The sequence below is a fragment of the Schistocerca gregaria genome, chromosome 3, assembly GCF_023897955.1.
Source record: "Schistocerca gregaria isolate iqSchGreg1 chromosome 3, iqSchGreg1.2, whole genome shotgun sequence".
NCBI lineage: Eukaryota > Metazoa > Arthropoda > Insecta > Orthoptera > Acrididae > Schistocerca > Schistocerca gregaria.
The window spans coordinates 328,802,452-328,826,802 of NC_064922.1; the positions used below are offsets into that span (position 1 = coordinate 328,802,452).

The 24,351-nt window shown below is 44.6% G+C and overlaps 1 protein-coding gene across 2 annotated transcripts in view; it reads left to right on the top strand.

The window, feature by feature from the left end:
• Positions 1-225: 225 nt before the first annotated feature.
• The window catches only part of LOC126354742 (sodium- and chloride-dependent GABA transporter 1-like), a 145,524-nt gene continuing 121,398 nt past the window's right edge, over positions 226-24,351 (top strand). Inside the window, exon 1 of one of the 2 annotated variants that reach the window (XM_050004619.1) lies at positions 226-406. The gene's annotated coding sequence lies outside the window, so the exon portion shown is untranslated. The remainder of the gene's footprint in view (positions 407-24,351) is intronic. The other variant, XM_050004620.1, reaches the window with a different exon arrangement.

A 24,351-nucleotide genomic window follows, 5' to 3' on the forward strand; every position in this document is an offset into this window, starting at 1 on the left:
AGTCGACGGTGTCCCTTTAGTGGCCTATCGTCTTGCAACGCACGAGCGTGCCAGCAGGGCTCGGTCTCGGCTCCCTCGCTTGCCCTAGTGGCGCGCTGACGCACAGCACAACGGCCTCCGCCCCTCCGCCCCTCCACCCAACCCCCCCCCCCCCCCCTAGCGCACGGCTGCGCCCGCACCACGCGGCTCCGGATGCTGCGGTTCGCGGATCATGGCCGGCTACTGCCGCTGCGACTATCGACCGCGGCGTGGCGTGCCGACCCGACGCGCCCCACTTATCGATCCGCGGCACGGCGCACGCGCCGGAACGTCGCCGCGAAGGGGCGCCATCGATTCGACGCCTCGCGCTGCGGTCCGGTCAGTATCGCGTCGCGACACCCCGCCGACCACACCGACACATTTCCAGGTAGGGCAGCCAGCTTCGCGTCACTAATAAAAACTATACAACAGAGAGCTCTCGATAACTTGCCAGTTAATCTGGCCGCTGTCCTGCAATCCTCTCGTGTCTGAGTGAGTTGCGTTCGTTTCGCGCGCGATTTCTAGAGACGCGAATCGGCGAGCATGCTGCGAGCTTTCAGTCCACGCTACCATTATAGCGCCGAAGCTCGGGTTGCGGAAATATCAATACATCCAATTTGCACCCTTGTGCAGGTGCTCCAGTCAGTGTATTTGCAATAATATCGCGCTCTCTTCCTGATCACACCCGCCACGCCTCTGTTGCGCGGTAGGGGTGTTTACCTCATTGTTTCCTGCTCTCGCGCCCACATGCACTTTTCCTCTCCAGAGATTACTGCTGACTAAGTCACAACTAATAGTTTTAAAGGATTTACGCCCTCTGTAGGATATTTTTGCCATCTGTTCTTCCTCGTAATTTGATCCATGCGGCTGATCTATTCCATGTAAGCACGTGTCGTTATTTCATAATATTTGAATGTTTGGCAGATGACCATTGATTCTTCTTGTCGCCGCATCCAAAATACTGTACGTTAACTTCACATTAAGCTTATTACGTACTTTTTCTGACAGTAAACTCCATGAATTAACTCTGTCACTAAAAAATAAATTAAAAATGAAATGTGTCAGCTACTTACGCCTACACATTAATCTTCTGTAGGGTGGGTGGCAGAGCTAATGTGCTGTGTGTTTTCATTTCAAATGATTCATTTTGTATGTCATGTAAGTGGCACCCAGTTTCTCGATATCGTCATGACTTTTTTAAATTTATTTTTCCTTTCTGGATTTAATTGTCGATCTGCTTTCGTCGTTTTATTTAAGCCACTTGTGGTGTTGGTAATTTTCAGTGTCCGTCGCCAGATTCGTTTGCCTTCTGTTCTTGCCAGTGAGTCTGTTCTACTCGTGTGCACGCCGAACAAGGTGGGATAACTCTTACAAGTGTGATACGTGAATGCAGCCAAAAGCGTTCATCTTTCGTCAAAATGTTCATAGTTTTCTCAGATTACTTCAGACAATTTCTGAGATGATTATTTCAGTAAAGTAACGGCCTATTTCAATTTTGGGCCAACTGAAAAATTCTCTGCTCTCTGTGGCCTCTACGGCGTTTAAAAATTAATTATATAGGAAAAGGAAGAAAAAGATACTCAATACATCTACAATATATAAAGATTTGCTGAAATATATAACCAGCATACCGTTTTTCTTAGAATCACCAGCAGAATTGCGTAACTGCACAAGCTTTTTTTTTTTTTCACCATAGTGCTGCACACGTGTGTTGGTCTGCGAGATTATCCCGACAGAAACAAAAATTAGGTGCCACATGCTACGGAATTATCTTACTGCTGGTCATAATACCACTTAATCAGCTAGACAGTCACCTCCGCTCCTGCTATTAGTATTGGTCAAACGCAAGCGGCGCTGAAATTAAGTCATTAACTTTTCAATTATGCATGTGACCTAGTGGCGCTCTACCAGAGAAGATCCTGATCGGTCATAAATGCGTCACATTGAATTTCAAGCCGAGAACTAATGTGCCTGTGGACACAGTTACCCGGAAAAATCCATCATTTTTCTGCTTTGACTAAGTCTAGACCTGAATTTCTCTCCTTCCCTCTCTCCCTTTCCCCGCCCCCCCACCCCTCCCCGTCTCTCTCTCTCTCTCTCTCTCTCTCTCTCTCTCTCTCTCTCTCTCTCTCTCTCTCCCTCTCTCTCTCTCCCTCTTTCTTCTTTCATGTGCATACGCACACAAATATTAACACTGCTAAGAAGGAGCACCATTAAGATAAATCAAAAAGAGAGAAAACAAATACGGAGATGAATCGGTAAGTTATGAACTGAATGAGCGTGTAAAAGAGCTAACAGTTCTGCTTCGTTCGGGATGCTTTCTGCAGAAGTAAATGTGCTGCAACAGTTTTTTTTATGGTGCCTTTGACTGATCGTAATGTTTATCAGGAATAGGGAAAAGGTGCATTTTATTTTACACTATACTCTGCTATTTCCAGGGAATGGTTTTATTATTGAAATAGCTAACACTTTTATCTTATTAAAACATTTACTACCACAAATATCAACTATTATGAATTCCAATGTTAATAACTACTGTACTCAGGTATCTTAAGGGTACGTTCAAAATTAATCTTCCAACGGATAGTGTTCGTTTGTAACTCCTAGCAATTAATATCAGTTTTGTTTCCAAACATTATACCAGAGTAGAGAAACTATAGCGCCTAAATACCACCTACAGACTCACCCTGAATACGTATTCAAGGACCAAACCAACACCATGGCGGTAGAGGGAGGGAAGATTTTCACCCCTCCACTTTACTGGGAACACCCAAAACTACGTGCTGCGTGTGGCCGCCGGTCACGTGGTCTGTGCCGCCATGGCGCCTAAACGGCCGGTATTACCCTGGGGGTGCGGTTCCAGTCCTGCAACAGTTGTGCGAACATTGTTCTGTTTTTCAGAAACGGTTACATGATAGATCAGCAAAAAATGTTCGTATGGAATTTGCAGTAACACGCCACAAAACGAAACGGCAAAACATAGATAGCAAAGATGCTGATCGCCGCCTTCACAGTATCTGGACGTTTAGCGCCGTAGTAGTGGGTGATTTTTGCAAACGTATAAAAACCTCCGAAGCGACATAGATTACGTTGAGGCAAATAATTTAATACAAGATTTAATACAAGGCACATGGGGCCGCAAGTGCCGAGAAAGCCCCAAAAGTAGATGACAATGTTGGACATGTGACGTCACCAGATCACACCTGATCATCTCAACCCGAGACAAGTATTCACCTCGGAGTGTTCGGTTTCGATTCCCGGCCGGGTCGGGGATTTTCTCCGCCCAGGGACTAGGTGTCTGTATTGTCCTCATCACCTCATCGTCATTCGGGAAGTGGGGAGATTGGAACTGGAAAGATTGGGAATTTCTACGGGCTCTGCTGACCACGCTGTTGAGCACCTCTGAAACAAACCTTATCATCGCACTTCCGAGTGGCTCTGGGTATACGTGCGCGACTTTAGCGTGTGGGGTTCAGGGTTCGAGACATGCGTCTAATAGGCAGTATTATTTTTCATTGCGTGAATCAATTTTGTAGATCTAATAATTAATTTTGTGTTCGCGATGACTTGTTAATATGAAAAGTTTTTTCCCAGTCTCGCGGTTTCTGCTAGTTTATTGCATGGTACAGTACAACAAAAACCTCCTATACTGCGTCACAAGTAAATGAACATAAGCTTCGAAAATGCTTATTTACCAATAAATGATCAACGTTTTCTTTATTGCGTAATGTCTGTTAAAAAATCCCACAAAAAGAAGGGAGAAAAGAACAACTTTTGTCTGGTTATAGCAAGAAAAATAATTTTGTAACATCTATGTTTACGCCAGGTCACAGTTACTGAAGGTATTAGACATTTGCACCATTTGCGTAAATGTAAGTATTGCATCGCTCAGTCGTCCTTCACGCACTGGTTCGAAAATATTCTCGTTTTTTTTGGATGTGACGTCACATGTTCATCATTTGTCATCCAGTTTTGAGGTGTTTCCCGCCATTTGCGACACCATGTAGCTTATACACTGAAGAGCCACAGAAACTGGTACACCTACCTAATATCGTGTAGGGTCCCCGCGAGCACGTAGAAGTGCCGCAACACGACGTAGCATGGAGTCGACTAATGTCTGAAGTATTGCTGGAGGGAATTGACACCATGAATCCTGCAGGGCTGCCCATGAATTCGAAAGAGTACGAGGGGGTGGAGATCTCTTCTGAGCAGCACGTTGCAATACATCCCAGATATGCTCAATAATCTTCATGCCTGGGCAGTTTGGTCCCAGTGGAAGTGTTTAAACTAAGTAGAATGTTCCTGGAGCCAATCTGTAGCAATTCTGGACGTGTGGGGTGTCGCATTGTCCTGCTGGAATTGCCCAAGTCCGTCGTAATGCACAATGGACATTAATGGCTGCAGGCTGACCGCGGTGGCCGAGCGGTTCTAGGCGCTTAAGTCCGGAACCGCGCGACTGCAACGGCCGCTGGTTCGAATCCTGCCTCGGGCATGGATGTGTGTAATGTCCTTAGGTTAGTTAGGTTTAAGTAGTTCTAAGTTCTAGGGGAATGATGACCTCAGATGTTAAGTCCCATAGTGTTCAGAGCCATTTTGAACCATTAATGGATGCAGGTGATCACACCGGGTGCTTACGTACCTGTTACTTGTCAGAATCTCATCTACACGTATCAGGGGTCCCATATCACTCCAATTGCACACGCTACACACCATTACTGAGCCTCCACCAGCTTGGACAGTCCCCTGCTGACATTCTGGGTCCATGGATTCTTCAGGTTGTCTGCATACCCGTACACGGCCATCCGCTCGATACAATTTGAAACGAGACTCGTCCGACCAGCAACATGTTTGCCGTCATCAAGAGTCAAATGTCGATGTTGACGGGCTCAGGCAACGCGTAAAGCTTTGTGTCGTCCAGTCATCAGGGGTTCAAGAGTGGGCCTTCGGCTCCGAAGGCCGATATGATGTTTCACTGAATGGTTCGTACGCTGACGCTTGTTGATGACCCAGCATTGAAATCTGCAGCAGTTTGCGGAAGGGTTGCACTTCCGCCACGATGAACGATTCTCTTCAGTCGTCATTGGTCCCGTTCTTGTAGGATCTTTTACCGGTCGCAGCGATGTCGGAGATTTGATGTTTTTCCGGATTCCTATATTCACGGTACACTAATGGAATGGTCTACGGGAAAGTCTCCATTTCATCGCTACCTCCGAGATGTTGTGTCCCATCGCTCGTGCGTCGACTAGAACATCACGTTCAAACTCTCTTGAACCTTGATAACCTGTCATTGTAGCAACAGTAACCGATCTAGCAACTGTGCCAGACACTTGTTGTCTTTCATAGGTGTTGCCGACCGCATCGCTGTATTCTGCTTCTTTACATGTCTCTGTATATGAATAGGCATGCCTATACCAGTTTCCTTGGCGCTTCAGTGTATTAAATTACTTGTCTCAGCATCATCTACGCCACTAAGGGTTTCTTTAAACGTTAGTAAGGAACACCCTTTATGACTGAATTTTGTTTTTTGTTTTTTTTTTGTCTGTCAGCTCCGTTGCAGTTTCGGTCTGGAGTGTATGAGTCACAGGGCAGCGTCACCAGGAATTTGGTGCATCGCGAACTGGTTGAGAGCCGTCCCAAAAGTTCGAATGTCATGACGAACGATCTAGTGTACGAATGCCTACATTTAGCAGTGGATACTTCAATGGATGAACGATCATCACACATCGTGTGACCTGCCATTAGTTTCACAGGTCTATTGATATTTCCCGTCTTTGACAATTATTTATGCTACGATGACCAACGCGATACCATGAAGCAGGTATTCATTTTCCAATATTAAATCAGTGGAAACTATACATAAGGCAGTTTGGATTTATGTCAGGGTATTATCACATAAAGTTTCAATCTAATTGTGTGAGCTTTCTCAATACTTAAGATACACTGAAGAGAACATTCGTTGAAACAGAGTATATCAGTGACGAAACGAAACACACAATGCAATAAGAAATATTCAAGTGCAATTTACTTGATTTTCAGTGGTTTTGACCTATGTTGTCAACTATTTATGTCGTGGTTCTTGTACGATACCTGGAGAGCGAACTCGCCACAGGCACTTTCACTCTTCTGTGCCTATTTGTTTACTGGCCAGATTTTACTCACACACTACAGTAACAAGTGCTTGGAATACGCTCACATATTCATTCTTTCTGTACTTCACAGAGTGTTTGTGTTCCTTTAGGTGGGGCAGAAATACGGAAATTCACGAGATAAAACAAATGCAGAGAGCTTTTCCAAGGACGTACAGAAACGTACTAATTGGTCAACAATAAAAGGAGTGAACTTTCCCCAAAGCAAATAGTACATCAAAATTATCAAATTTATTATTTCAAAGTCAGGAACTAAAGCACTTGTTGGTTGCTGCGTCGCTGCAGTACTGAAAGAAAAGTACACGAAACAGGTAATCGTGATTTTCGAGAACTATGATCGTTCACAATTACAAGTCAAACCTTGACGGTGATAGACTGTTTGACTTGCTTCATTATAATCAGCAGCAGAACACCTCATTCATATTGTTGAGTGCGTTTCATCTTTCTTTCCTAGTGGTATTAACGAAGGGCCTATACACGACGGACATTCCCTCATCCTGGCCTTGGTGCTTGCTATTTTTGGCTGGAAGCCTTTCTTCTCCGAGAAGATCAACTGAGAGGAAGGGCGAGAAATCCATGTGACGGAGAATGTGTGACGTGTGTTCCCTTTTTGCACTATATAACTGATTGATACGTGGTTGGGACATAATGGCATATCCTACTATACAGCTGTGAAATGCTGCCGAAAATCTGCCGACACATGAAGTAGTCAAGTAATCGCTATTGCCACAATTGAACTAGATTCGCTTCTGATTCACATAGATGTGAGCCAAGTTTTGCTGTCCACGGACCACAGGCAGACACATACAATAGCAGTACCTCTGGAGTAAGCTGACGTACTTCTCACGCTGTCAGCATCTAACCGGATTTGTCACGTGATTTGATTATAATGCTGTTTACATTCTTCGTTTAATCGAAACATTAATGTTACACGCATCCGTCTTTTTTTACAGATTTACTTATTAATAACAACAAAAGAAAATGATTTTTGTTGCTACGAATGCAAATCGAAATACATGAAAAGAGGGAGAGCTACTTTTCATACATAGTCACGTGACTTGGAAGACAGTGCGCTGACGACAAAAATCGTGTTCTGCGCAACTAAATGCTCACTCCGTAGATATTCGTACTCTATGAACAGATAACGTTATCAGGTAGATTAACCAGTAACCCCCCACCCCGGGACTCATTCGATTGTTTAATGAGTCGGGGTTGGGGGTTACTGGTCGGAGGTGAGAGGTTAAAGAATGGAACGCCCCTGTATAAAACAGCTTCAAACTCTTGATTACTTTACAACTGGGTTAATGTGTTAGATACTTGACGCTACGCATGTAAAGCTTATGGTCGAAGACGCAAAACCTTAATTATGTGTAAAGTTTATTGGAAGTCGTTGAGTGCTCTTATCAAGTTTAGCATTCGACCAGAAGAAAAGAAGTTCTTCTTCTCCACCTCAGACAGTCTCATGCTTAATTCAGGCTCTCAGCTGCTTGATTACTATCTATATGGCTAAGGTAGTAAGGCAAATCGGCCCGTCTTGTTTAAACAGATGGTACTCAAAAACGAACTGTTAATGTTGGGTGCTGCTGATGATTTCCTGGGGGACTATTTCAATATCTAACCACTCACCACCTCTATATACAAAAAGATAGACGCTGTAGAGAAGTTATTGCTACCATCTTAAGTATCTGAAGCTAGTAAAGCACGCCTGTGCAATGGCACTTTACACTCTCTGATCAAATGTCTTTGGACATCCCTATGTAATACGGTATTGATAACTAGATGTCATGAGGAGAGGGTGCGCCAGTATGTAAGGAAGCGGCCTATCTGTGGACAACAGTTTCCTGTAACTGCAGAGTCTGCGACAAAACAGGCTGATGTTTATACGTGCCCTTTCATTTCCAAAGTCCATAGGCTATAATTTTCTTCTACCTCGACAGCCCAATATCACACTACTGATGACTGTGAATTCCAGTGACCGTAATCAATACCGAGTTCTTTCTCTCTCTTCTAATTTAGGGTGGGTCCTTTTGTACTCTTCGGATTACATGAGACTTCCTCCCTTTGAGTCTGACGTGAACATTCAAATGACTTTCTGAGGCTTCGAAAATTTCTTCCACATCCATCTTCACGAACAATGCCTAGTGACTAAATGACTATTCACTAGTCACACTGTCCGTTACGCATTAGCTCTGAGTCAACAACACACTTCTTATTTCTGCGTGTAAACGCTACTGACAGCCGCCTAATACTACCTGAGTTGAAGAAATTCATTTGGGTTATTATTCTACATGATATATATTGATATATAGTTATAAGCGACATCAGTTTACCTGAATACAACAGACCTGTATTATACCGTACATGTGGTATGCGTAACAAGAGTCTGAGAAAGTACAGCCTATTGTGAACCAACATTTTTCGTAATGGCTACAATTTGAATCGGAGCGCTAATAAACAGTGTTGAAGGTTATGGGATGGTACAACCAAGGTTAGTTTCATGGAAGGTGGAGGAAACGCGGCCGGGTTTCTTGCAACATAAGACTCAAAACTTTTGAAAACCTGTGTTTAGTAATCACCAACATATTAATACTCCATGATGTATTCAGCACCTAATTGTACTTAACCGAGAGAATTGATATAAAAATTTTATACACTATTTAAACGTCTACTTTTACATAAATACTCCGCAAGCCACCGTACGGTTCTTGGCGGACGGTACCCTGCGCCACTACTAGTAATTTCCTTTCCTGTTCCACTCGCAAACAGAGCGAGGGAGAAAATATGGTTCAAATGGCTCTGAACACTATGGGACTTAACTTCTGAGCTCATAAGTCGACTAGAACTTAGAACTACTTAAACCTAATTAACCTAAGGAGATCACACACATCCATGCCCGAGGCAGGATTCGAACCTGCGACCGCAGCGGTCGCGCGGCTCCAGACTGTAGCGCCTAGAACCGCTCGGCCACAGCGGCCGGCAGCGCGGGAGAAACTAACATTCTGTATGTCTCCGGATGAGTCCTAATTTCTCTTATCTTCGTTGTGCTTACGGGAAATGTGCTTTGGTGGCAGTAGAATCGTTCTGCAGTCAGTTTCAAATGCCTGCTATCTAAATTTTCTCGACAGTGTTCCTCGAGAAGAACGTCGCTCCCCTCTAGGAATTTCTATTTGAGTTCCCGAAGCAACTCAGTAATACTTGCGTGTGGTTCGAACCTATTGGTAACAAATCTAATAGTCTGCCTCTGAATTGCTTTGATGGTTTTCCTTTAGTCCGACCTGATACAGGAAATCTGCTGCTCTTCTAAGTTTTCTGTCAATAAATCGCAATCTTTGGTTTGTCTTCCCCACAACATTTTCTATGTGTTCTTTCCAACTTAAGTTGTGCGGGGCTAAGTCAATTATCACCCGCAAAGTAGTTATAAAATGTTACTGTAATCAAATATGAAACTTACAAGAACATCATTTTTCGACGTAGTCTCCTTCCGTTTCAACGAACTTGGTCCATTGTTGTACAAGCTTCCTCATAAAAGAAGGTTCTCGGTTGAGCTGCGACCCAGGAATGCACCGCTTCTTTCACTGCTTCGTCCGAGGCAAATCGACGGCCCCTTAATGCCTGTTTGAGTGGACCAAACAAGTGATCGAAGGGGCAAGATCGAGACTCTATGGAGGATTTTGAGTTTCTGGAGCGTTTCAGCAGTGTGGGCAGCAATATGCTGACGGGCATTGTTGTGCAACAACACATCTTTTGACAGCAATCCTCGGTGTTTGCTTAGAATTGCAGGCTTTAGCCTGGCAGTAAGAATCTCACTGTTACCTACACTGTTTATTCTTGTGCCTCTTTCCCCATGATGTTCCAGTACTGGACCTTGTGCGTCCCAAAAAACCGTAAGCATCAATTTTCCTGCGAACGGTTGAGTCTTGAACTTTTTGTTGCACGGTGAATTTGGATGTTTCCATTCTGTACTCTGCCGTTTACTCTCCGGCTCGTAATGATGGATCCACGTTTCGTTAGCAGTAATGATCATGTCTAAGAAGTTGTCCCTTTCATTACCATAGCGATCCAAATGTTTTTTGCAGATGTACAAGCCCGTTTGTTTATGCAACTGTATGAGTTGTTTTGGGACCCATCTTCCACAAACTTTCTGAAACCCGAGTCTATTGTGGGTGATTTCGTAGAGATAACCGTGACAAATTTGCAGACGATGTGCCACTTCGTCAATAGTTAATCGTCTGTGTAAGAGAACCGTTTCACGTGATCACTCAATGGTTTCTTCATTTGTGGCGGTAAACAATCGCCCGGTTCCTTCATCGTGCGTAAAACTTGTGCGACCATTTCGGAATATTTCAATCCATTCGTAGACATTCCGTTGTGGCAAAACACTGTTCCCGTACTGTACGGAAAGTCTTCGATGACTTTCAGGCCCTAATACGCCTTCCGACCACAAAAAACGGATCACTGAGCGTTGCTTCTCTTTAGTGCAAATACACTGCGAAGCAGCCATGATTAACATCACAGCAGCGATAACGAAACCAACCCAGCAGCTTGAAAATTTCAAAGATATAACAACAAATAAACAAAGCATATGTAATCAACGTAAAACGACAGTACTATCAAAATAAACAGAAATATGACTAAATTGCGGTTAATAATTGACTTATCTTCGTATGTAATTTTTATTCCTAGGTATCTAGTTGAATTTACGGCCTTTAGATTTGACTGATTTGTCGTGTAGCCGAAGTTTAACGGATTCCCTTTAGAACTCTTGTGGATGACCTCACACTTTTCATTACGTATACTCAATTGCCAATTTTCGCATCATACAGATATCTTTTCTAAATCGTTTGCGATTTGTTTTGACCTTCTGATGACTTTACTAGTCGATAAACGACAGCATCATCTGCAAAGAACCTAAAATGGCTGCTCAGATTGTCTCCTAAATCGTTTGTATAGATAAGGAACAGGACAGGGACTACTTTGGGGAACAACAGAAATCACTTTCGTTTTACTCGATCACTTTCCGTCAGTTACAACGAACTGTGAAATATTTGACAGGAAATCACGAATCCAGTCACATAACTGAGACGATATTCCATAAGCATGCAATTTGTTAAAAGCCGCTTGTGGGGTACAATGCCAAAAGACGCCTGGAAATCTAGAAATACAGAATCAATTTGAAATCAATTGTCAATAGCACTCAACACTTTGTGTCAATAGACCGTTCTAAATGGCTCTGAGCACTATGGGACTTAACATCCGAGGTCATTAGTCCCCTAGACTTAGAACTACTTAAACGTAACTAACCTAAGGACATCACACACATCCATGCCCGAGGCAGGATTCGAACCTGCGACCATAGCAGCAACGCGGTTCCGGAGTGAAGCGTCTCCAACTGCTCGGCACCAGCGGCCGGCAAAGATAATGCTAAATAGAGTAGTATTAGAACATGTACAAAGCTTTAAATACATCGGTAGCAGGACAGAAACGACTGGAAGAGTAGCACAAAAATTAAAACCAGGATACCAATGGCAAAAGAGGCATTTTATAATAAAAGTGAGAGTTTTCTGCAGCATTATTGACGAAGATTTAAGGAAAAAACTAATAAAATGTTCTGTATGGAGTCCCCTGTTGTATGGCGCTAAATCGTGAACACTCAGGAAGAGAGACACTGCAGTGCTGTAGGCTTTTGAAAAGTGAATGTAGCGCAGGATGGAAAGAATAAACTGGTCGGAAACGGTGAAAAATGAAGGGGTACGAAGAACAGAAGGAGAGGTAAGAGAGTTACTGGCTGCAATAAAAAGAAGGAAACGAAAGTGGATTGGACATATATTAAGAATGAAAGAGGGTTTTATGAAAACAGAAGGGTGTGTGGAAGGAAAGACGAGGCGAGGGAGGAAGAGATTTCAGATTATGGATGATATGATGGACAGCAGCACATATACTGTCATTAAGAAGGAAGCAATGGGTCGCATGAAATGAAGACGCAAATGATCTGGCAATACAGCAGAAAACTAAAAATGTTAAGGAGTCTTTTGGAAAGTGTTTGTTTGGAGCGTAGCCTTGTATGGAAGTGAAACGTAAACGATAAACAGTGTTGACGAGAAGAGAATAGAGGTTTCTGAAATGTGGTCTTGCACAAAGATTACACTGGTAAATTCCAAAGATTATGTGGGCAAATCGGATATTTAATTGGGAAGTATCAAAGCGAATAATGGAGAATGTATCTTTATAGAACAATTTGATTAAAAGAAGTGATGTGAGAGAGCGCACATTGACGTATCAAGTAGTAGTTAATTTGGTAATAGAGGGAGGTGTAGAGGGAGGGGGAGAGAGTGGATTAAAAATTTTACCGAGATACCAAGAACTGAGCACAGTAGGCAGGGTCAAATGGATGTGCGTGGAGATTTACGTTAAACCAGCCTTTGGATTGAAGACAGCGACAACATAGTTGGTAGTACAAAAAGAATCTACGATAGCATCAGAATAGTTCATTTTATTCAGTGCAGTAGAACGAAGGAAGACGAGGAGCTTTAAGTGAGTCGGCCGTGCCTTGCAATTCTTTTTCTCCAGAGGGTCATTAGAAGCTATTTTACTCCATCAGAACAGAGAGAAGGCAATGTGCCAGCCACGCGACCGGCAGTTGCTGAAAGTCTGAAATCATCCAACGTGGTATGGCGTAAGCCAGTCGTAATGTACTGCAAGGCGCACAGTTCCAGTACTTCGCCAAAATCGCACAAAAGCTGTGTTAGGTGGATAACAGCAAAAACTTTGGTGGTAAAGGAACTCAACTGCTGCACTTGCTTACTCTATTATACCTCTCAACTCTCCATTTACGAAATCATATATTCAAAGAATTTTTTAGCGTGATATACCTAGCTTATGGCTACACTCACATTCAGAGTGATTTGTGCAGTTCATACTCTGAAATTTGCAGCTGCCCTCTACTCAGTCGCGCGGCTTACCTGCGCGATTAAATTCTGTGCTACGTACTTGTGTGAGCCACTAGCGAATCGCCTACAGATAAGCGAGTACTGCTTTGTTCTTTCGTGCTGAAAACGCTAACGACGGGAAAAATACGAACATGCGACTGTAAGATGCCACGATGTCATAAATATAATAAATAATTTCTCCGATGTCTTTATTAGCAGTCAGTGATGGTTCAAATGGCTCTGAGCTCTATGGGACACTAAGGACAACAGACAGATCCATGCCCGAGGCAGGATTCTAACCCGCGACCGTAGCGGTCGCGCGGTTTCAGACTAAAGCGCCTAGAACCGCTCTGTCACTATGGCCGGAAAAAGCCTCAACAAAAATGGGAACGGGTGTGTAAACGTATCCTTAGGATTGCGGTTCACCAGGGCATCAGATTTCTTTTCCTACTCGCAGACTGAATTTAAGCGTCTTCCCACTCAGTCACATTTGACATTATTAGACATAGATTTAAAAATACGAGAGGCGTTCAATAAGTAATGCGACACATTTTTTTTGAAACCAGGTTGATTTTATGCAGGATTCCAGTACACCATATTATTTACCACTCTTTTGGCTACAAAACCCCATTTTTCAACATAATCTATGTTCGTTGCGTCGGCCTTACGCCACCTAACTGAGAGGACCTCTATGTCCACATGCTGCCACTCTGTTGGTCGAGTCCGCAGCTCATGAACTAATGGCCAGCGTTGCTGTCTCTGGCTTACTGGGTCCCGGGTTCGATTCCCGGCCAGGTCAGGGATCTTCTCCGCCTGGGGACTGGGTGTTTGTGTTGTCCTCATCATTTCATAACCATTCTGGATAAGTGGCGGTACTGGACAATGAAAAGATTAGGATCTTGTATGGACACTGATCACCACGCAGTTGGGCGCCCCACAAACCATACATCATCGTCATCATCTACTGGTCGACGTCGGAGCTAACCCCTTGCTGCGTCAGTAAGCTCCTCATTATCCATGTTCTGCTTCCCGCGGAGTTCATCCTTCACTGAGCCAACCACATGGAAGTCAGAAGGAGCGAGATCCGAGCTGTAGAGTGGATGAGAATGAACAGTCCAATGAGGTTTGGTGAGCTCCTTCGGGTGCGCAGACTTGGGCCAGGCCTTGCGTTGTCATGGACAAGTAGAAGTTTGTTTGCATTTTTGTGGTGACGAACACGCTGAAGTCATTTCTTCAATGTACCGAGTGTAATACAATACCCATGGTTGAACCATGAGCGAGGACATCAAACAGAAGAGCCCCTTCAGAGTCCCAGAAGACCATTGCAATGACTTTACAGGCTGAGGGTTCGGCTTTGAACGTTTCCTTTGGAGGAGATGTGGTTTGGCGTCACACCACAGATTGCCGTTTTGTTTCCGGTTCGAAGTAATGAACCCATATTTCACCGTCTTGGCGAAATCCGACAGAAAAATTGTGGGATCAGCGTCGTAACGCTCAAGCAATTCCGCATAGATGGTCATTCGTTGCTCTTTTATGTTAGGCGGCGAGAAACCGAGTCGGCACACGCTTTGAGTGGACCAGCTGGTGGACAAGTGTGTGAGCACTACCAACAGAGAAGCCCAATTGTGCGGCGAGCTGTTTCACTGTTATCCGTCGATCATGTCGAATGAGAGTGTCAGCACGTTCCACGTTAGGCGGCGAGAAACCGAGCCGGCACACGCCTTTGAGTGGACCAGCTGGTGGACAAGTGCCACCAATAGAGAAGCCCAGTTGTGCAGCGAGATGTTTGAGTGTTATCCATCGATCACGTCGAATGAGAGTGTCAGCACGTTCCAACATTGTAGGAGTCATCGCTGTGTGCGGCCGGCCGGCATGCGAGAAATCAGACAAGTTTGCGCGATCTAGTTGCGATGATGACTGACGCCTCGCCCAACGACCCACCGTGCTTCTGTTCGCTGTCAGGTCTCCGTAGACATTCTGCAAGCGCCCATGAATACATGCGATGCTCACTTTTTCCGCCAAAAGAAACTCAACGACAGCTCTCCGCTTGGAACGCATCTCCATTACAAACGTCATTTTGAAGGCTGCGTATAGCTCTGCGACCTTTTGGAACTTCATGGAACTATAGTGGCTGAAGCGGGAATGTTCCACGATGTCACACTACAAATCCGCATTTTTTCGACGAAGTCGTCAGAGAAAAAAAAGTGTTGCACTACGTATTAACCGCCCCCTTGTGTACTACAGGAAAGATGCTTTACAAACACTGGTCAGACATTGTGAACCTAGATTCGAATAAAAAACATAGATATACCGAGGCCTTTAAATATACAGGCAGTTAGTGTTAGCAGATTTAGTTCAAATGGTTCAAATGGCTCTGAGCACTATGGGACTCAACTGCTGTGGTTATCAGTCCCCTAGAACTTAGAACTACTTAAACCTAACTAACCTAAGGACATCACACACATCCATGCCCGAGGCAGGATTCGAACCTGCGACCGTAGCAGTCCCACGGTTCCAGCAGATTTAGTAATAACAGCACTGAAAATATGGCAAAGTGTGCATAAATAATCACACAGAAACACAATAATTCCGGTCTTCTCTGTCCGAATAATTGAATAGAAACTTGGAGGTAGCTTCTTGAAATCTAAGCAGTAGTATAAATTTGCAGCATCAGTATTTGGCATAGAGGGGATGAAGAGGTGGCAGCGTAAAGTTCCTTACCACCAGACTCAACGTTTCCTGTTCACTATTATCACGGGAGACAAAACGTAAGGTCATAATTTTGAACCTGAGAACGAGTGTCAGAGGCAGCAATAGAACCACATGGGTTCACCTCCAGCGGAAAAATCCAAAGCCGTGTACGCCAGATCCGGGAAAGTGGTGATGACCTTTTCTTTGACTTCAAGAGCGTGCTACTCGTCGATTTTCTGAAACACGGCACCACGATTAACGCACAGCGGTCCTTGGACACCTTGCAAAAGTTGAAGCTCGCCATCAGGTCCAAGCGCCCATCATCCTATTGCAGAATAATGGTCGCCCGCCTTTCGCCAAGATTGTTTCGACTACGCTGGAGAAGTTTGAGCAAAGCCCTTATACATCCGCCATGCTATCCCGTTTCTGCCCACGAGACTTCCATATTTTTGGAGTCTTGAAGAAAGACATTAGTGGCCGTCGATTTACTCCAGACGAAGAGGTGTACGCTTGGGCACAATCATGGTTCCGTAAGCAGGCGCAAACATTTTTCGGTGGGCGCACTGACCGTCTTGTCTCACACTGGGATAAATATGTTACCAGATATAGCGCTTAATTTGAAATAATAAATTGTCCTTCCATCTGTCTCGTACTCATTTTACTGCCCCTTATTAAAACTTCTCACTATCAGAGTTTAGGCTCTCCTCCCTGGTCGCTGTATACGCCAGTTCGCAAAAAAAAAAAAAAAAAAAAAAAAGAAAAAAAAAAAAGAAAAAAAAAAAAAAACTGCCAGGAAGCGACGCACAGGGAAGATGGTGGGATTTTTAAAATTAGCGCGAGGCGGGACCGCACGGCACAATATGGCTTTACGAGCTGTCTTTAGGGAAAAGGTCAAAAATCTAAAATATTTACAGTAATGTATTATTAATAAAACTTTAATTTTCTAGTCAAGAACCATTTTTTGCTAAACTACGTCTGGACATAACGTTTAACGTATTTTCTCTGCAGATTGTGGCTGCTCTATTTGACATTATTTCGTTTGGTGCACACTACGACGATTCGAGATTCAGCTCTCACGTTTGTTTCACCTCTTATCAAAGTAAAAAAGTGACTTAATTGATCAAGTGGTTTAAACATTATTTTTAGCAATTTTCACTTTATAATCGCAAATGAGGTCGACATTAATCAATTGTAAAGTAATTACAAACAAAGAATGTAGCATTTGAAGGAGATACGCAATTTTTAGATCTTATTGCCGTAGTTCTTGAGTCTTGATCCTCAAATTACAGCGGCGCTCTACTTCAGTAATGAAAATTTCTTCACTGAAATCATTTTTACCTCATAAAAGAAACAATGTGTTAATAGGACAAAGGACACGCTCGTGATTTAACACTGAAAAGTGCTGAACAAACGCAGCGCAGGTTGTTGTTTGCACAGCCGGGCTTAGGAATAACTCAGCGTGTTAAAAAGGTCGCTGCGATGCCTCGAATGGCGTTTGCGCAGCTGATGACGCACCGTGATTGGCAGATGTCAGTGAGGGGAGGAGTGGGGTGTTGCCCGCTATCACACAACAGACTGCGTGCTCACGCGATCAATATAAATCACTCCGTGTTTGGCTCTCCCCTCTCCTTCCCCAGTCCCTCACATCCCCTCCACCCAGTGTAGCCAGCTTCCCCTGGCAAGCCTCTGCACGTACCAGTAAAACAACAAACACAGCGAACACATGGAGTCCCAAAAAGTGCTGCAATTGGCTGAAACGTCAATCAAAGTTGTTTTAGTCGGAGTATAGTGCTGCACGCACACAACTACAACGTGTAAATCAGTGACCTTGCAACAGCTTGCGTCACCTGTACACAACGGACATACGCATTTTGCATAGAAGGGAGGACTCGGACCCCCGGCGGGAGGGACCACGCAATCCATGACTTGGCGCCTCAAATCGCGTGGCCACCGAGTCGTGATTTAAGTACAGCAGTTGATGGCCGGAGTCCCCACCTGGGTACGTTCGACTGCCAAGTTGCATGTCTTTTCAGTTGACGCCACATTCGATGACTTGCGTGTCGACGATAAGGAATTGATGATGAGGTCGACACAACGCCCAGCCACCGAGCGGAGAAAATCTTAGACCCGGTCGGGAAGGGAATCGAACTGTATGGCAGTCAAACGCGCTGACCACTCAGGTAAAGGTGCGGACATCATTTAAGCAATGAGCTTCGCTGGAAGGAATTGGTATGTCAAACTCAGGGGAAGCCATATGGTAAAAAGATCTTGCTTCTGTTGTTCACAGACTGTGGTAGCGATTTATGATCATCTGTTCGGGTTGAATAATTAAGGCAGGTACAAATTTGCACCTACATACGTGAAAGGTACTGTATGCGACAGCAAGCGTTACCAATATGTTCCAAAACGGGGCCCATAAAAACGGGATTTTCCCGAGGCTCATACCTTGGGTACTATTGGTGATAGAAATGTAGGATGATGTGTTTTGGATAGCCCTTGTGCTAGGGACCATTAGCATACACAACAGAAGGATCGTCTTATTGTAACTATCCTACTGTACATGGTCCAGCTTAGGCAAATGGAGCAAATCGGTTGCTTCTTTTTGAATTAGATGTAGTCTATGGTCCGCCTTAACGGACTTACAGGGGCACCATTTAGCTCACGTGCGGCTCCTGAGAAAACGCCAAAAAGCGTTTTTCACCATTTTTCGCCGTCAGCAGCGGATATCCGGATAACTAATCGCAGCAAATTGCTGAAAAATTTGATGTTACATCCTCTAGGCATTTATCTAGAAGTGCCATCTTCTCGTTTCCAAACATCTTTGTTCCTTATCGAGAGATACCCCACAAATGTGGCTTTTGTGTACGAAAACAGTGCCGCAAATTCTAAGACGAGTATGCACAGAAAATGGCTCAAAGTTTTACCATAAATTCTTCAGATCCCGATCTCGAAGATCTTTGAAAATTTACTTGATATCATTATCCGTCTCCAAAATACAGACGTTCGATGTTACCATACTTGTAGACATAAAATACGTACATAAATTCCAGTTTGGCCGAAACGTAATTTAGAAAGTGGCATAGGATGGAGGAATACGCTATAAAGTGTCTCCATTATCATCAGAAATGTCCTGGGAACCCCATGTTGTAGTACTGGAGCACATACAAAATTTTTGGGCGCGTAAAACCCAGTCTGAGGTTTATTCAGTTTCGTGTAAGTAAACTACTAAAATTTTACTGATGCTCTGCTGTAGCAGGGAAAATAAGGAAACCTGCGGAAAAGTGCTCCTATAACAGCACCAAAAAGACGAATATGCCCCTGTTTAAAAGAGCCACTGAAAGCTTGGGTACCAGCTGCGTCATTCTACTCTCTCACAACACACTTTTATGCACGCCGCTGTATTTTGTTTGTTTGGCGTGCATAAAAGTGTGTTGTGAGAGATGCATAGTGCTGTAGAACATCTAAAAAGTAGACGACAATTATCAGTGTCTAACAACGATGTGCTAGCAGACGGTATTTCCCGATGTAAGTGAGAAATCAGCCGAAAAATCACCGCCACTGATAATGCTTTACCTCAATAAAGCGAAACGCGTCTGGTGAAGAAAATCACGCATTTTTGTAGTTGCAACGGCGGATCAAAAACACCCTCATGAATTATAAAGCAACTACGGAAACTATGGCCCCACAAATGAAGAACTTGTATTTAAACATCGTTTTGATGGCTTGCAACTTGTGACTCTTTGAATGATGACCGGGTGTAATTGTTATTCATGCCAGACTGTCTGCAATAGGCTACGTTTGGGACGACGAGAAAAAATAACAATAGAGGAAAAATGTTGCAGAGTATGGTCAAAATAGGACGCCTGTTTACTGTTGTTAGTTATTTATTCTCTAAATGCGATGTGATGCAGATCTCCTTTGCCTCCGGAAATTTACACAATTGGCTACGACCTACTCCAAGGAACAAACTCATGTTGGCAAGCAACACAAGCGCCCACAGATCGGGTGTTCCATTGCCGCTATTCGACATTGGGAAACGTCTGTATAGTATTTCTTCGAATCTGTACAGGCAAATAGAAATAAGAAACAATGTTTTATTTTCGGTTTATTTACAATTTTGAAGGAATATAATAGGAAGCACCCAGCAAATTTGTTCCGATTAGTAACACTAAAGAATTCTGGAACCTACACTAAAGAATTCTGGAACCTACATCAAAGACATTTCTTGCTTTATACGTTGAATCATGACTCATTTTACATGTTTTCTATACCATTGTTCACGCATCTGTCACGACGTTGAACTGGCGTTTGTAATACCTTCTCCCGATTTTATAAGATGCAGTCAAATGAAAACGAGACAGACGGAGAAAAATTGCGTAGAGTGTTTATTATTCCAAAAGTAATCGCCACATCTGTTAACACATATATCCCACTGTGAGGCTTGTCTGTCAGTGCCTTCGTGGAAACATGTTTTCGGCTGCCTTCGGAACCAGACATGCACCTCTTCGTGCAAAGCAAATCAATGGCCGTGAATGTCTTTCTTCAGGACCCCAACAATATGGAATTCGCATGGGGAGCGATCGGAAGTTACGAGGGATGTGTAAGGGCTTCCCAGCGAAACGTCTGCAGCGTAGCCGGCCCTCCCAAATGTTGCCAAGGTTGTTTGGAGTAAGATACAGAAGTTTCGCTGGGAAGGCCTTACACATCATCTACACAGTCCCGATGTCTCCATATGGGATTTCCATATTTTTGGAGCCTTGAAGATAAACATTTGTGACCGTCGATGTGCTTCGGACGAAAAAGTGCAGGTCTGGGTACGATAATGGTTTCGTAGGCAACCAGACATTTTTTCCATGAAGGCACTGACCGTCTTGTTTTGCAAGTCGCAGTGGGATAAATGTATTAGATAGGCGATTACTTTTGAAATTTGAAAAACTTTACTTACTTTATGCACCTGTATCGTTTTCAGTTGACTACCTGTTATAAAATCCTACTGTTGCAGAATCCTGGAACAGATTCTAACCTCGAACGTTATGAAGTTACTGGAAGAAATGAAGATCTTTTCAAAGAATCTGCACGGATTTGGGAGAAGCCTACTCGTTTGAAACACAACTCGATTTAACTACAGACGATATCTTTCAAGCAGCAGAAGTGGAATAGATAGATTCTTCGATTTCCGAAATTCGCCTGGCGTTCTACCACGTTTTCGACTTATATTAGAGACAAAATTCGAAAGATTATATGACCAGATATCTCATCGTATTGTTGGCAAGAAGAAGTGGGAATCGAACAAGAGTGACACTGGTATATGGGTAGAAGAACGAACTTGTAAATTTGCCATCATTAATCCTATTTTTGAAGTCCTTGAAGCGATGACACAATATGGCCGCGCAATCGAACTTTTTGCAGTGCTGAATCGCAGTATACCATGTGCTATTCCGACAGACGCCAACGGGAAGAAAGAGTACCTGGGGAGCAGCAATGTGAACTATGCGTACAACCTGTAGTGAGGTTTAGCCGTGTGGTACCATTCTTCGAGAAAATTTTTTGTGGAACTTGTTGGGCAACGCCCTCGATAGAACATTACAAGATTGTAAGAATGTTATAAAAACTTACCTGGTGTGTACTGTAAGAATATGAAGGTAGGTTTGACTTAACGTCCTTTCGACGTGGAAGTCGTTCGTGACAGAGCTGGCAAAGGATCGAGGACAGAATCTGAAGTGCCATTTACTCGTAAATGCCAGAAACCACGAAAATATTCTACCGTAATATGTTCCAGTGTCTTTCTCGCAGTGCGTCCCTACTGATCTGAATTTCAGCTGCATTTATGGTACGCATTCAATATTAAGGGCTGCGCGATATAATACAAGACTACGCCCATACATTCCGCTTGGATGCGCGCATCTACACTAAACAGTCTGTGCTCACAATCGGTAAAAAAGATAGTGACACTGTTCGCAAAAAAAAAAGTTCCAATAAGGCGACTGATCAGTCCCCAAGGATTTAGTTGCCTGCAAATAATCGTATCCTTTACTAAGATGGTATCTGTTCTTTCGGACATGTCCGAACGAACAGATACCATCGGTGACCAAGCAGATCGTTAGCATGAAATTACAATGAAATGAACACCCTTAGCTGCTTACTGGCGTTGACATACGTCAACGGGGACAGATGAAAATGTGTGCGCCGACCGGGACTCGAACCCGGGATCTCCTGCTTACATGGCAGACGCTCTATCTATCTGAGTCACTGAGGACACAGAGGATAGCGCGACTGCAGGGATTTATCCCTGGCACGCCTTCCGCGAAACCCACATTCTCAACGTGTTGTCCCGCACTACATTCGTTGTGCCCCAGCCCATACGTTGAGAATGTGAGTTTCGCGGGAGGCGTGCCAGAGATACACTCCTGGAAATTGAAATAAGAACACCGTGAATTCATTGTCCCAGGAAGGGGAAACTTTATTGACACATTCCTGGGGTCAGATACATCACATGATCACACTGACAGAACCACAGGCACATAGACACAGGCAACAGAGCATGCACAATGTCGGCACTAGTACAGTGTATATCCACCTTTCGCAGCAATGCAGGCTGCTATTCTCCCATGGAGACGATCGTAGAGACGCTGGATGTAGTCCTGTGGAACGGCTTGCCATGCCATTTCCACCTGGCGCCTCAGTTGGACCAGCGTTCGTGCTGGACGTGCAGACCGCGTGAGACGACGCTTCATCCAGTCCCAAACATGCTCAATGGGGGACAGATCCGGAGATCTTGCTGGCCAGGCTAGTTGATACATGCGGACGTGCATTGTCCTGTTGGAACAGCAAGTTCCCTTGCCGGTCTAGGAATGGTAGAACGATGGGTTCGATGACGGTTTGGATGTACCGTGCACTATTCAGTGTCCCCTCGACGATCACCAGAGGTGTACGGCCAGTGTAGGAGATCGCTCCCCACACCATGATGCCGGGTGTTGGCCCTGTGTGCCTCGGTCGTATGCAGTCCTGATTGTGGCGCTCACCTGCACGGCGCCAAACACGCATAGAACCATCATTGGCACCAAGGCAGAAGCGACTCTCATCGCTGAAGACGACACGTCTCCATTCGTCCCTCCATTCACGCCTGTCGCGACGCCACTGGAGGCGGGCTGCACGATGTTGGGGCGTGAGCGGAAGACGGCCTAACGGTGTGCGGGACCGTAGCCCAGCTTCATGGAGACGGTTGCGAATGGTCCTCGCCGATACCCCAGGAGCAACAGTGTCCCTAATTTGCTGGGAAGTGGCGGTGCGGTCCCCTACGGCACTGCGTAGGATCCTACGGTCTTGGCGTGCATCCGTGCGTCGCTGCGGTCCGGTCCCAGGTCGACGGGCACGTGCACCTTCTGCCGACCACTGGCGACAACATCGATGTACTGTGGAGACCTCACGCCCCACGTGTTGAGCAATTCGGCGGTACGTCCACCCGGCCTCCCGCATGCCCACTATACGCCCTCGCTCAAAGTCCGTCAACTGCACATACGGTTCACGTCCACGCTGTCGCGGCATGCTACCAGTGTTAAAGACTGCGATGGAGCTCCGTATGCCACGGCAAACTGGCCGACACTGACAGCGGCGGTGCACAAATGCTGCGCAGCTAGCGCCATTCGGCGGCCAACACCGCGGTTCCTGGTGTGTCCGCTGTGCCGTGCGTGTGATCATTGCTTGTACAGCCCTCTCGCAGTGTCCGGAGCAAGTATGGTGGCTCTGACACACCGGTGTCAATGTGTTCTTTTTTCCATTTCCAGGAGTGTAAATCCCTGCAGTCGCGCTATCCTCTGTGTCCTGGGTAACTCAGATAGATAGAGCGTCTGCCATGTAAGCAGGAGATCCCGGGTTCGAGTCCCGATCGGGGCACACATTTTCATCTGTCCCCGTTGACGTATGTGAACGCCTGTTAGCAGCTAAGGATGTTCATTTCATTGTAATTTCTAATCCTATCCTTTTCGTTCTCTCTCTGTCTCTCTCCTTGTTTTGGAATTAGTGTTTGGTGACGTGTTTTAATAATGAGAAAATGCGTCCAAGAGATGTCGTTATCATAAAAAGAAGTGTCAAACAGGTATTAGACATCTCTTTATGAGATGGACCTGATAAATTAGAGTTAAAGGTGAATGTATTAACACTTTTGATCTCATTGATATACCGGCGCTTTCGTATGACTTCTGTTTCACATCGTACACCACGCGTAAGTCACGAGTTCGTCAGAGATTCTTGGTCATTAAGAATTACGGAATTCCGTCTACTGGCGGAGAGTATCTTTGCAAGACATGGTGGGGTATATCTTGATCGTACAAGCAGCTTTGACCTGTGGCAGTTGATGAGGACGCGTACCACCAAAATTCGTTCTGCAGAATCTCGTGTCGTCGAGGTTATATTCTTGTCCTCACTTCCCCGTGGAATGGAAGTGATTTAGACGCTTGTCTTGTGCGTTAGAGATGGGGGCATTCAACGTGTTATTACAAAGGATTTTGTGAAATTGCAGATGGTGTCGTACATTTATACTTCACCTACATTATTGGAATTAACATATATTT